Source organism: Kogia breviceps, chromosome 9 (assembly GCF_026419965.1).
Source record: "Kogia breviceps isolate mKogBre1 chromosome 9, mKogBre1 haplotype 1, whole genome shotgun sequence".
Taxonomy (NCBI): Eukaryota; Metazoa; Chordata; class Mammalia; order Artiodactyla; family Physeteridae; genus Kogia; species Kogia breviceps.
In genome coordinates, this window is record NC_081318.1 from 39,680,889 (window position 1) to 39,693,910 (window position 13,022).

Below are 13,022 nucleotides of genomic sequence, written 5' to 3' on the forward strand. Positions count from 1 at the left end.
ACATTCTGAGGAACAAATTATGAGTTCTTCACCTGGATTTCAGTTATTGATTTTCCCTGGTATTTTGGATTCAATTCTTTCTACAGTGAGACAACAATAGACTCATTTCCCTAGGATATTTACCCTTGGCCATACATTGGTTAGTATTACAGAGAAATGCTAAAGAGTATAATATCTAGCCAAAAAGTTCAACTTGGAGAGAAAAAGGCTGGAATTCTAAAGACTCCATTTGCCTTCCCTAAAGTCATGAAGAAAGGCAATGACAGCATCTTATAAATATTTCCCACTGCCATAGAACACTGATCCTGCATAGAAGTCTGGGTTTATAACTGAAGTACCTCTATTTTAGGATAGAGCATCAAGCTTAATGACGTAGTTCAACTGAACTGAATCATCATCAGATTTGTGACATCTAGAGATGTCCAATCAAATCTATCACTGGTACTTGTGCCTGCATCATTTTTTTGTAGTCTTCTTGATATCCGATTTAATCATTTCAGTCTAAGAAAAACAATTTACCTTCCCTAACCAAATCAGCCTGGCCTGGCGTTTAGAAACTCATTCTAAATGATCTCTTTAAAGAGACCAATGTTATACAGTTTGTAACAAGTTCTTTTTGTTTTATTCTCTCACCTTCTATTCCCTTTGGTTTGACTGCATCTACTCCAAAATGCAAAAGTGCTTAGAAAAAATACATTTGGATTATATAGCAGGTCATCCAATTAGAATAATAGATAGCTCACTCACTAAAACATTTACCCAACTGAAGGATGCATCCAATCAGCAGGTCTTTCAATAATATATGCAGTGCACTGTGCTAGGGGTTACAAGTTCACAGATAAACGTGTTCTATTAAAAGAAGGATGTATTTTGGAGGACAGTTTTGCCTGAAACCTATACATGTATTTGGTCCTTTGAATTAATGTCTTCCTAAAATACAAAATGCCTTATTTTGTGTCTAGCATATTTTAATCAGCATTATGTTTATACACTCCATCTATATTGTATGTGTAGCTGAGGTTTGCTGATTTTCAGTGCAAGAGATGGTTTCATGAAATAATTATATCACAATCATTTATCCATTTCATTCTTGATAGCCATTTATGCTACTTACAGGTTTTAGCAATTATAGATAACACTGCTATGAATATTTTGTGACAAGTCTTGTTGCACATGTGTACATGTTGGAAGCAGAGAGGAATTTCAAAATCATGGAAAATATCTACCTTAAAAGTTAATAATTATATCAAATGGTTTTCCAAAGTGTTTATACAAAAATTTACTTCCATCAGCAGTGTATGAGAGACACTGTTGCTTTATTTTTTTAATTTTTTTCCGTATTAAAGTTTCTCTTTTTTTAGTTTATTTTTATTTATTTATTTATTTATTTATTTATTTGGTGAGGTATAGTTGTTTTACAATGTTGTGTTAGTTTCTACTGTACAGCAAAGTGAAGTAGAGTTCCCTGTGCTATACAGCAGGTTCTTATTAGTTATCTATTTTATACATATTAGTGTATATATGTCAATCTCAATCTCCCAGTTCATCCCACCACCCCCTGCTATGCACCCTTGGTGTCCATACATTTGTTCTCTACATCTGTGTCTCTATTTCTGCCTTGCAAACCAGTTCATCTGTACCATTTTTCTAGATTCTACGTATATGCGTTAATATACGATATTTGCTTTTCTCTTTCTGACTTACTTCATTCTGTATGAAAGTCTCTAGGTCCATCCACGTCTCAACAAATGACCCAATTTCGTTCCTTTTTATGGCTGAGTAATATTCCACTGTGTATATGTACCACATCTTCTTTATCCATTCGTCTGTCGATGGACGTTTAGGTTGCTTCCATGACCTGGCTATTGTAAATAGTGCTGCAATGAACATTGAGGTGCATACTGTTGCTTGAAATTCTTGTAAAAACTTGGTATTGCCAATCTTTATAGCCCTTCAGGAGGGTGTTTAGTGGTATGCTGTAGTAGTTTTGATTTGCATTCTCCAATGATTAATGAGATTGCACACTTCTTGTATTTTCATTGACCATTTTGATATATCCTGTTTTGTGAAGTGCCTGTTCAAGTCTCTTGCCCATTTTCTTTTGGATTCTGTGTTTCTCTGTATTCTAGATACAAGTCTTTTCTAGATTACATGGATTGCAAATGTTTTCATTAATTTCCTTTCTCTCTTTATGGTAACTTCTGATACATAATTTTAACGTAGTCCAATTTCTCAATCATTTTTATTATTAATGCTTTTAGGAGTCCTGTTTAAAAATATTTCTCTACCCAAGATCATAAAAGTGCTCTTTTATGTTTTCCAAAATCTTTCATGTTTTTGCCTCCCAAAGTCTGTAGTGCACCAGCAATTGAAGAAAGGTCAAGTTATTTTTCCCCCCATAGGGTTATCCACTTGGCATTGTCCCATTTTTTGAAATGAAAATCTTTCCCCACCAGTCTACAGCACCACCCTTGTACCATATAAAATTGTATATATTCATGAGGCTGCTCTGATATATCTGTTCTGTTTTATTGATTTATTTATCTTAGCCAATACTTTTGTAATTATTCTTGCTTTATAATTAAGCATATATATATATATATATATAAGAGAATACCTTTTGCATTTCCAAACCAGTATCAGTTTACCAATGTTCACATAATAACCTGCTGGCATTTTTACTGGGATTACATTGAATAGACAAATCAATTTGAGGGAATGTAAAAACATCTTTAAATTATTAAATCTCCATTCTTGGACATGGTATACTTAACAATATTTCTAGTGCTGTGAGAATTTTTCACAGGATTTATTCCAATGTATTTAAAACACTTTGATGCTACTGCAAAGGCTATATATACATGCATATAATTTTACTTCTACTTTTTGACACAGTATCCAACAACTTTGTCAAATTTGCACATTAATTATAATAATGAATATGTGTATTCTCCCTTCCTTTTCCATTCTTTTACCTTTTAAAAAGTTGCCTTATTGCACTGGCTATGATTTCAGGTATGATGCATAATAGAAGTGTTAAGAGAGGATATCTTTGTTTTAGCCTTAATCTTGGAGAGAAAGTATTCAATAGTTCACTATCAAATATAAAGTTTCCTTGATGTTTTCTGTGCCTACCCATGATCAAATTAAGGAAGTTTCTTCTAGTCCTAATTTTTTAGAAGTTTTTTTTTAAATCATATATAGATGTTTAATTTTACCAAATATTTTCTGTACTAATTTAGTAGATTATATATTTGTCCTTTATTTTGTTAATGTGAAAAATTAAATTGGTTGATTATTAAAGGTTAAGCCCACCTTTCCTTCCTGGAATAAACCTAATTTGATCATGATATGTCATCTTTTTCATATAATACTGAATCGGATATGCTTTTATTTTGCTTATAATTTTTGAGTCTATGTTTAAAGTAAAGTTGATCTACATTTTACCTTCCTTATAATGTCATTGTTGGGTTTAGTTTCAAAGAGTACCCTTACCTCATAAAAAAATATGAAAAGATCTCTATGTCATGGGAGTGTTATTTCTTTCTTAACCATTTGGTAGAACTAGTGAAACCAAGAAGGACTGTAGTTTTATTTGTTGAAAAAATTTATATTCAATCACTTTAAAATTATAAGATTAGGTAAATTTACCATTTTTGTTTTTTGCTGTGTCTGGTTTATATGTATTGTTTTCTTGCCTAATATCTCTCTCTTCTCCTTTGTGTTTCTATTTTCATATATGATAGACGACTTGACTATTGCCCTTAGGTTTTTAACTTTCTCTTCTGTGCAGCCCATCATTTTGCGTCTCTGGGCTTTCTTCTAGCTATATTCTCCTGACACTTCTTCCAATTGATTAACCCTTCTTCAATTGTAACGAACATGAAATTACATTAATCTATTTAGAACGTAATTTTAATTGTTTTATGTTTTAGTTCAATAGCTTCAATTTGTTTTCTAATGTATTTTCTGTATGTATGTATATAACGCACACACCTAATTCTTATACATGCTCTGCTAAAGATCTAATTTTGTGCTTTATTTCCTTAAGTATATTAAGAATAGTGATTGCATAGTTTGTGTCTGACAACTCCATTAAATCGATTCCCTGTGGATCCTTTTTTACAGTCTGTTTTCTTCTTCTCCTCCTCCTTCTCCCCTTCCTCCCTTTCCCCACCCCTTCCTCCCTTTCCCCACCCCTTCCTCCCCTTTCCCCACCCCTTCCTCCCCTTTCCCCACCCCCTGACCTCCCCTACCTCTTCCTCCTCTGCTTCTCCTCCTTCTTCTTCTTCTTCCGTCCTTTCTTTCTTCCTTCCTTTCTTTCTTTATGGCTGCACTGGGTCTTCATTGCTGTGCGCGGGCTTTCTCTAGTTGTGGCGAGTGGGGGCTACTCTTCGGTGCGGTGCATGGGCTTCTCACTGTGGTGGCTTCTCTTGTTTCAGAGCAAGGGCTCTAGGTGCACAGGCTTCAGTAGTTGTGGCTCGCGGGCTCTAGAGTGCAGGTTCAGTAGTCGTGGGGCACAGGCTTAGTTGCTCTGCGGCATGTGGGATCTTCCTGGACCAGGGCTCAAACCCGCGACCCCTGCAATGGCAGGCAGATTCTTAACCACTGCACCACTAGGAAAGTCCCTTTCCTCTTCTTCTAATTTTGTTTTTACTTTAAAATTTTTGTTCCTTCATGTGCCTGGATTGTTTTGATTTCACAAAATAAAGAAATAAATGGAAACCTAGGAAGACATTCTATTCCCATAAAGAAAGTTTATACTTGCTACTGGCAAGTGAGCAGGGACACAGCAATTCAGAGCACCTTGATCTAATGTCAGGATTGAGAAGGTATACTGAAATAGCTTTAAATGTCAATCTCTCCCACATTTACCCTTACTTAAAATATATGGGAATTCACCAGTATTATTCCTCTTTGATGCTCTGTGAATACCAAGTTTTGTCTCTGAGTCATAGGAGGTTGTAGAAACTCTTGTTCATATTCTGGTTTTGAGATGTATCTTCAGAAATCAGCCCCCTCAAATATGAGGCTTACCTCCCTGGATTTCTTTCTTTTCCCAGACCTGGACTCCATGATTCTTCACTGCCTTGATAGCTCTGCAATGTCTTCCAGGTGAGTTTTAGTACATTTTTACCTAAGACTGAAAATGGTCTAATCTTCTAGACTGCCATTACCCTAAGGCTGAATATATTTTTAAATAAATAAAATTAATAGAGGTAGTAAGAAAACAAAAGTAAAACAAAAAATTCCCCATAAAATTATACTCTTAGAAGATAGAGTACCATTTTCTCAGTGACATGACTTACTCTTTCCTTAAAAGAAGTCAGTGTTTCTATACCTCAAAATTAACTTTAAAAAATGCTAATTGGAGCTATTTTCTAGAGCTGTTTCCAGCTTGCATTTTTCAGTAAATTCTTTGTGGGAGAGAAGTTCATACAGGAGTTCTCTTAATCCACTTCTATTTAATGGATTTGTCAGATTCACTGACTCTTCACTGTTCCTTCTGGAAGATATTCTGACTAATACACATAGTATGCTGATTACTTGTGGTTAGTAGGCTCTTCTAAATGTGCTTCTGTATTTCTGCCCACATTTGTCAGGTTGAAAAGCTTGTTTATATCATAAACTGCTGAAGTTTGAGGAACATGAAGGTTACTTTTTATTGTTTACTCAGAAGTGTTCCTAAGCATTTTTCTGTGTCTGGGTTCACTGTTTTGTTTCCTTACAAATACTGAGAATGGAAGCAATCTTGAGCAAATGCTAGTTATGCCTCACCTTTAAGAAGTAATATGATTGATTGATTCCTTTTATAATTTGGGGGTAAACTGAAGAGCTAACACTACAAACATGTGAGCACGTGCATGCACATGCATGCTTTGTTCTCTAGTGTCATCTGTTTTTTCTATTAACTTAAAAAAAAAAAGTTGATGCCACTTCTCTGTTCCTGACGTCCAAAGAACATATTTTTAGAACATATACTTTCTCTTTCTGTGTATTTTATTATCCTGCGTACATCTGTGTGAATTTAAATAATATTTTTCCAAAACAACTAACATATGCAGCATTTAGAAAGACAGTTTGAAAAATATTACACATAGATATATGAACTTGTAACAATTCTTTAAAACCTGTCTTTCCAATTTCTTCTTTTTATCACCTCACTAAAACAGTGTTTAAAAGTATGATTCAAAACAGGTGACTCACAATTTTCCTGAAAACTCAAAGCCCACATGATAGTTAAAAAGCTTTCGACCTTATCCATTTAATCATTTAAGTCCTACTCTTGAGAAACCCACTGTGTAATTTTATGTAGTATAAAGTTAACAGTTTTGGTGAGATTCAGTGAAGCTATATTAACGGTAAGTCAAACTTCAGAATCAGAGGTACCTCATTTTCATCAAGCATTATGTGGATGATGGTCTTCCTTCTCCCTGTAAAATGTGTGTTACATTTTCATTAACCATAAAAATACATTAAAAACTCATAATTATGGCAGTAATGATGCCTTTTAAATAGTGCTAAGAAGTTTAAAAGTATAAAACCTCTCAAGACTTATATAATATGCAAAACAAATTATTATGCCACTTCACTTAGTGAATATTAAGTAAGCTTCTTTAGCTACTTGTGCCATCAGTTTATTTCACTCAGCTGAATAGTCTAATAATATTTTCATTAAATATTTATATGAACAATCAAACACTGTAAATGAAGAGCATATCCCTTGACATTCAAGATGGTTTCCAGGCTGATATCAGCAGTTTGTTATGTAGGTAGGGCTAATTTGCTATGGCTTAGAATGATGTTTTCCATTAGCTTTGAGTATCATATGTCTGACCTTAGAATAAAGGCTATTCATCGTGCCTTCTAATTTCTAAATTTTATTTCTCCATTGAGAAAGTACTGACAATAGAAAATTAAGTGCATTTAAAAGTTGGGGTTATGTTTACTAATTCAGCCAAGGAAACTGATGAACACAGCTCATTTTGTAAAGCATTGGAAAATATACTCTTTGGTGTTATATGTTTAACACTACCCTGTTCATCTCAATTTATATTCCCATTAAGTAAAGGTAAGTCTAATATTTGACTTCATCTTTATATGTGATTTTTCACTTTATGAATGCATGATAGCATAGTGACTGAAATTTAATTGTCATATTAAATTTTAAATCCTACAAGGGTAGTCACATGCTAAGTCTGTACATTTCTCCTCCTGAAATATTTGTCTTACTTTCATGGCTACTATTTGAGATCACTGGAAGTTAATATGAAAATGATCCTGTACATTATCTAGATTATAAATCTAGAAATTAGATTTATATCACAAATTTCAAATAAATACAAAACTTCTTGGGTTGCCACTTTAAATGCTTGGAAGAAGTTACGACTAAACCTTAAAAAGGTAAAAATTATTAGCTTCAACATCTTACAGAGAAACCTGAACAAACCTTTTGGCCAACCCAATACAAACAGGGATGTACAAAAAAAGTTTATTTTATTTGAAGCATATTAAATATGACTTATTTGCATCTTTTGTGATTAATGGGAAATTTAATTTAGATAATTATAGGGCTAATCCATACGCAGCTCAGGGCCATGTGAAGGCATTGAATGTCCTTCACGTCAGTACTCTCTGTTTGCCGATATGGAACACCGTCCATAACTGCACAGCTTCTGTAGTCTGATTGTTCCACTATTTCTATGATATATTTGGGCATAGGGCATATATTTGATAAGGACAAAAACCCTGATGTCTAGCATCAAGCCTCTCAGTCACAGTAAACAGGCAATGTCCTCCAACTTCTTCAGGATATTGCAAGGGCCTGACTTATTATCCTCACTTGTTCTGGAAACCATAGACCTTAGACCAAGCCCGCTCTTCCCTATAATAATGTTTCCAATTCCCACCCCTTAGTCACTAGTTCATCATGTTCCATATATTTCTTGAGAACACAGCATAATGCCCTCAATCAATTTTGTCTTATAATAGTTCGAGTGACCGCATAATTCATCATCCAAACCAGAGCATTTGGGGGTAAGAGGTATTAATCATCATGAGAAGGCAACAGATACAGCTGGCTGTCTTAGATTAGGCTCCCCAAAAGCAGACCCTGGTTTATATTAAAGTGATTTCTTAGGATGTATTCCCAGGAGAACCTGGTAGAGGAGTGGGGAAGTAGAACTGTGACGGGAAAGAGGCCTAGCAAGAATGCTGCATCAGTGAAGTCCCATGGGAGTGCACTTACCAGATAAAGTACAAGACATCCAGTTACAATGGATTTTAAATTAAACAATAATTAACTTTTTATGGTATAAGTATGTTCCAAACATTGCGTGGGACATACTTATACCAAAAAACAATTCTTGCTGGCTGTCCTGTTTTTTATTTGCTAAATTTGGTAAACCTACCCAAGAGGTCTTTGGAGAGTGAAAGAATGTGGATCACACCTAGGAGGGCCAGGGGGACAAGAAAGCTAGTATATTTAAACCTCCACATTCATCAGTCACTGGTGGAGCACAGCTCTGGATGAATATAAAATTCCAGGCAACTCCATCTTTCTGGGTACTCAGGCAAAGGAGATCATAGGAGTCTGAGGGCAGAGACACAAATGCTAGCTGTTGGCATAGAAGCCACACTGGGAGCTTCCATGTGCAAAGATGGCAAAGAGATCTGAGGGGGTATGGGCAGAGCACTGACAGCATCATATTATCCCAGGAACATTGAGATGTGTGGTCGTCCTGACAACAGCTAGTGGTCGATGCTTAGGGCTTGAAAGTGCTCCTGAGACTAAGAAGAAGAAACACTTTTTTGGAATTGGATGGTAATGGGGTTCTTCCAGAACACTGGAAAAAATAGTACACCCTTCCAAACATCCACAATTTTACATCTCAATGAATTACCATGCCATCAAAATTAACCGGGACATATACTCTCCATTTTGTAGATAATGCAAGTGAATTTATTCCCTAAAGATTATTTTAAAGTAACAGAAATTAAAAGGTCATGAAATGAAGCTTCTTGCATTATTTTCAGACAAATTTCGCCATTTATGATGTATTATCATCCTATAAGTAGGACTAACATGCACATTACTTAAACACTACCTGAAGATTAATCAGAGCTTCATGTGGTACAGAAGGCAATGGCTCCCCCAATTAAGAGTGAAAAAACTCAGAGTATGAGGCATAACTTGGAATAACCTTCCATTTCTTTTCGGGTTCTTCTAGTAATTCCGTATCCTGAACTTAATGTATAGGCCTCCTAGGTAATTAGGTTGCTAATTACTATTGGAGTTTCCTCTGACCCTAAGGAATTGTATAGTTAAATTTATTCTAAAAGTTAACTACAGTTTTCTGACTCCTTGGGGGTGAGTCAAGAAGTAAGATAATGAAAATTTGCATCCAAGTTCAGAAGAAGGCCTTCTCCTATAATATATAATGCCTAATTATTCAACATAAAAACATCACTCTTTTACAGTCTATCCTACCACTGAACTTGGCTATCAATTAGCTTGTTGAATCTGTTAGTGCGTGCATGTAAATATGCATGTAGTGTATAATGGTACATGGAATAGTAAGTGGTAAGATAATTAGATTGATATCCTTGAGACATTGCCTAATAGAACTACCTAACCCATCAGGATGCATCTTTCTTTTAGGAAATATGAAAAGTAACTTTCAGTCCTGAGCTCTAATTAGGATATATACTTTCTGGTGAGCCAGAATGTATAGATCCTCCTCTCTTCATAGCCATGAGACCAAAGGTATGTTTGTCATTGCAGGATACTGAATGTTCTTACAGAGAAAAAGTATGCGATGAGCTGTTCCTTGAGGAGAAAAAAACAAACAAAAAAAACCCACAAAAAAACCCTCTGCAACCCATGATTTATTTGATTATATCCACGTTTTTTAGCTTAGCCTGCAAGATCCATCTTGACCTGGCTCCCGCCTTTTCCTGATCTCACGTTCTAGTGGTCCCTTTTTAAACACACGCCATTACAGCATACCCAAAATTAACATTATATCTTCCCTTTGCTAAAACTGCTCCATCTCACTGGAATGTGGTCACTACATCCCTGCCTCACATCCCCTGGCTAACAGCTACTTATCCTTTAATACTCCATTCAGGAAACACACTCCAGGAAGTCTTCTCTGTTTTTTCCCAGATTTGGTTATGTATTTCATCTATTCTCCCATAATGTATAGTGCATATACTATCTTCACAACCTGATGCATTGGTGTACTTTACCTACATATGCATCCCTTTCCCTGGAGAGGAAAATATTTGAACAGAAGATGAAATCCAACTTTCTTTTCATTCTCTGAATTTAGCAGAATATCCAGGACACATAAGAGGGTTCCAGTAATAGTTTATTGAATGATGAATGAATTAATTAATCGCATACTCTGGCTTACTACTGAAGCTGAGAATAAATAACCACGAGCTGAGGGTAAGAAAATGTCAAGCCTTCAGTTTAAATACAGCTGTATTTCATTCTAAGTTGATTCTTAAATAAGGCTATAATGCAGATAATTGTTAGCTGGTAGATTTACGATATAAAGTATTAATACCATCGTTAAATTAAAACATGAAATTCACTGTAGAGTTTTTTTATCGGTTTACCATTAAAGAGAATATTATAATATATACAACTTTTTACATCCTATTTTAATCATTTTTCATATTCATATATATTAAACATATGCATATATGTATGAAAGCAAATGAATGATTATAGTAATATTACTATGAGAATAAAATAATCATTCATGTCTACTTGTCTACATCACCTTATGTCTTAAGAGTTAAAGGAGACAGGATTAACTTAACTTCTTTAATTTAAGATTTAAAGTGGACAATTGATTAGCTCTGTTAAAATCAATTAACAATGATATTTAGAATGTCAGAGTAAATTCAGACACTCTCATCTTAAGTTTTTCAAATCCCATGAGAAGAAAATTTCATTTAGTCTGATCAGAAAAAGTAGAGGTTGCCTAAGACCAATAAACTTAGATCTGGATTCTAGGAATCAAGGACTGTGCCTATCATCAAAGCATGAGACTATTATTCTCTCTTACTATTTAATTAGAATCTGGTAATTGTCATTTTGCCCATAAATTAAATTCTTTGAGGCACATTAGATGATACTCTAACATTTAAATAACGCTTTTCATCTTTAACATAATTTATAAACATGAATTAATAATCTTCCAAAGAGGCTATTTGAAAATTTTATCTCCCTTGAAAGTGATTATGGTTAAAATTTCCACTTAGTGGCATTGTATATAATTGTGCAACCATTACACTTCACAGCTAAACTAATCCATCATTTTTTCCCCCAGTTACCATTTACTTTGATACTAAATGAGATAAGCATTAGATACTTACATAGTAATTTTATCAGGAACCTGGACCAGTGGACAGTTTTATCCTTCATAACTAGTTCTTGTGCTTCTGGGGGAATTCTCAGTGGTGCCATTCTATTCCTTGAAAATAAAGTAGACAATGGTCTTTAATACCATTCTTTAACAGGAAAAAATGTTCACAATTAACAATATCACATGGGTACCATATTATTAATGAAATGAAAGGAAGAACTGCGTTATATATTTTCCGTTGCACTGGATGAACAGAGACACATTCAGGCAAAATGCAAATAATGGGGATTTGTTATGAGGGTATACTGGTAAATAGGAAAGAAGAAGAAACATTTTTGTGAGGATCACATTAAAAATTCCCTCAAAGAAAGATACAAGTGACTTTTTTTTGTACTCTTGTCATATCCCTACACTAAGCCATAGGCTACTAGCTCTTTGATCAGTCAACTGGTTATAGACCAATCAAATGTTGGCCAGAAAGGCAGGGTAGCATGGTACAAAGTATGGCAATCTTTGTTTAAAGATTTTCTCACCAGAGAACTGAATAACCATCAAATCTTTAGCAAATGTCCAAAGAGGACAAAATAAGTAGCAGGCATCTGAGGTTTATCAGAAGAAAGGCAATATAACTATCAGTGAAGATGAAACTTCAGAGTTTTTCCAGTACAAAAATCATAATTTATGGAACACTCACTATGTAAGATGTGCATTACATATATCAATTATTTTATTTAATCATCATAACAACACTGGAAGGTAGATATTGCTAACCTCACGTTACAGATAAGACCCCAAAATTTAAAGAACTTGATCAAGTTCACACAACTAGTATTAGAACTAGAATATCAACTGAAGTTTGGCTGGTATTAAATCTAATTCTTTCCTCAATGGTACCACACTGACTTTCACAGGAATTATTATAAAATCAATTAATGGTTATGGGTTGAACCTCATGCTGATTAGTCATATGCGACAATCTCTCATTCTTATTAACCTGAAGCATATTAAAGTGGGATATATTTTTCTCCTATTTGGGAGAGGGTGGAACAAATTTTACACATTCATGGATATGAAAGAAATAATTATTTTTCTTTGGCTCAGAACCAATGGGAGGCAAAAGTCAGGTGCACTCAGCAAAGACAAGATCATTAGAAATAGAGTCGGGGAGTACCTTGTCCTTTTCCTCTGTCTCCCAGGCTGGTGCTTCTTGAATGGTGCCATACTGCCTCTCTGCCTGCTGGCCTTCCTGCTGAACAGGCAGCATTCATTTTATAGCTAGGAGGAAAAATATTAATAGTTCAAATTATGGATAAATAAAATATAGTTTATTATGCTGCACATAGCATTTTGTGCTTTATGGAACAAATTCAGTGTTAATAAATATCTCTTAGGAAACCACAAATAGCACCCATTGACTCCAAGAAGAATTTAGACCTTTGATCCTAGGTCAGAATACGTTAAATATTAAAAGAGCCCTCTCACTGGAATTCAGCAAAACAGTACTAAAATAATAATGTAAAAGAGAAAACTATGACTTTACTTATTAAGGAAAAACCTATGAATTTTCTACATTGCACTCAAATTTTCATTCCATGGCAAGACGTAGAGATGGTAGAAATAAAATAAAATAAAAAATAATAG

General features: G+C 34.6%; 1 protein-coding gene across 1 annotated transcript in view; it reads right to left on the reverse strand.

Annotated features, from left to right (window-relative positions):
* Positions 1-4,256: 4,256 nt before the first annotated feature.
* The window catches only part of DNAJB9 (DnaJ heat shock protein family (Hsp40) member B9), a 700,535-nt gene continuing 691,769 nt past the window's right edge, over positions 4,257-13,022 (reverse strand). Inside the window, exons 16-18 of the transcript XR_010842140.1 lie at positions 12,553-12,656; positions 11,392-11,489; positions 4,257-4,581 (exon numbers count right to left, since the gene is read on the reverse strand). The gene's annotated coding sequence lies outside the window, so the exon portion shown is untranslated. The remainder of the gene's footprint in view (positions 4,582-11,391; positions 11,490-12,552; positions 12,657-13,022) is intronic.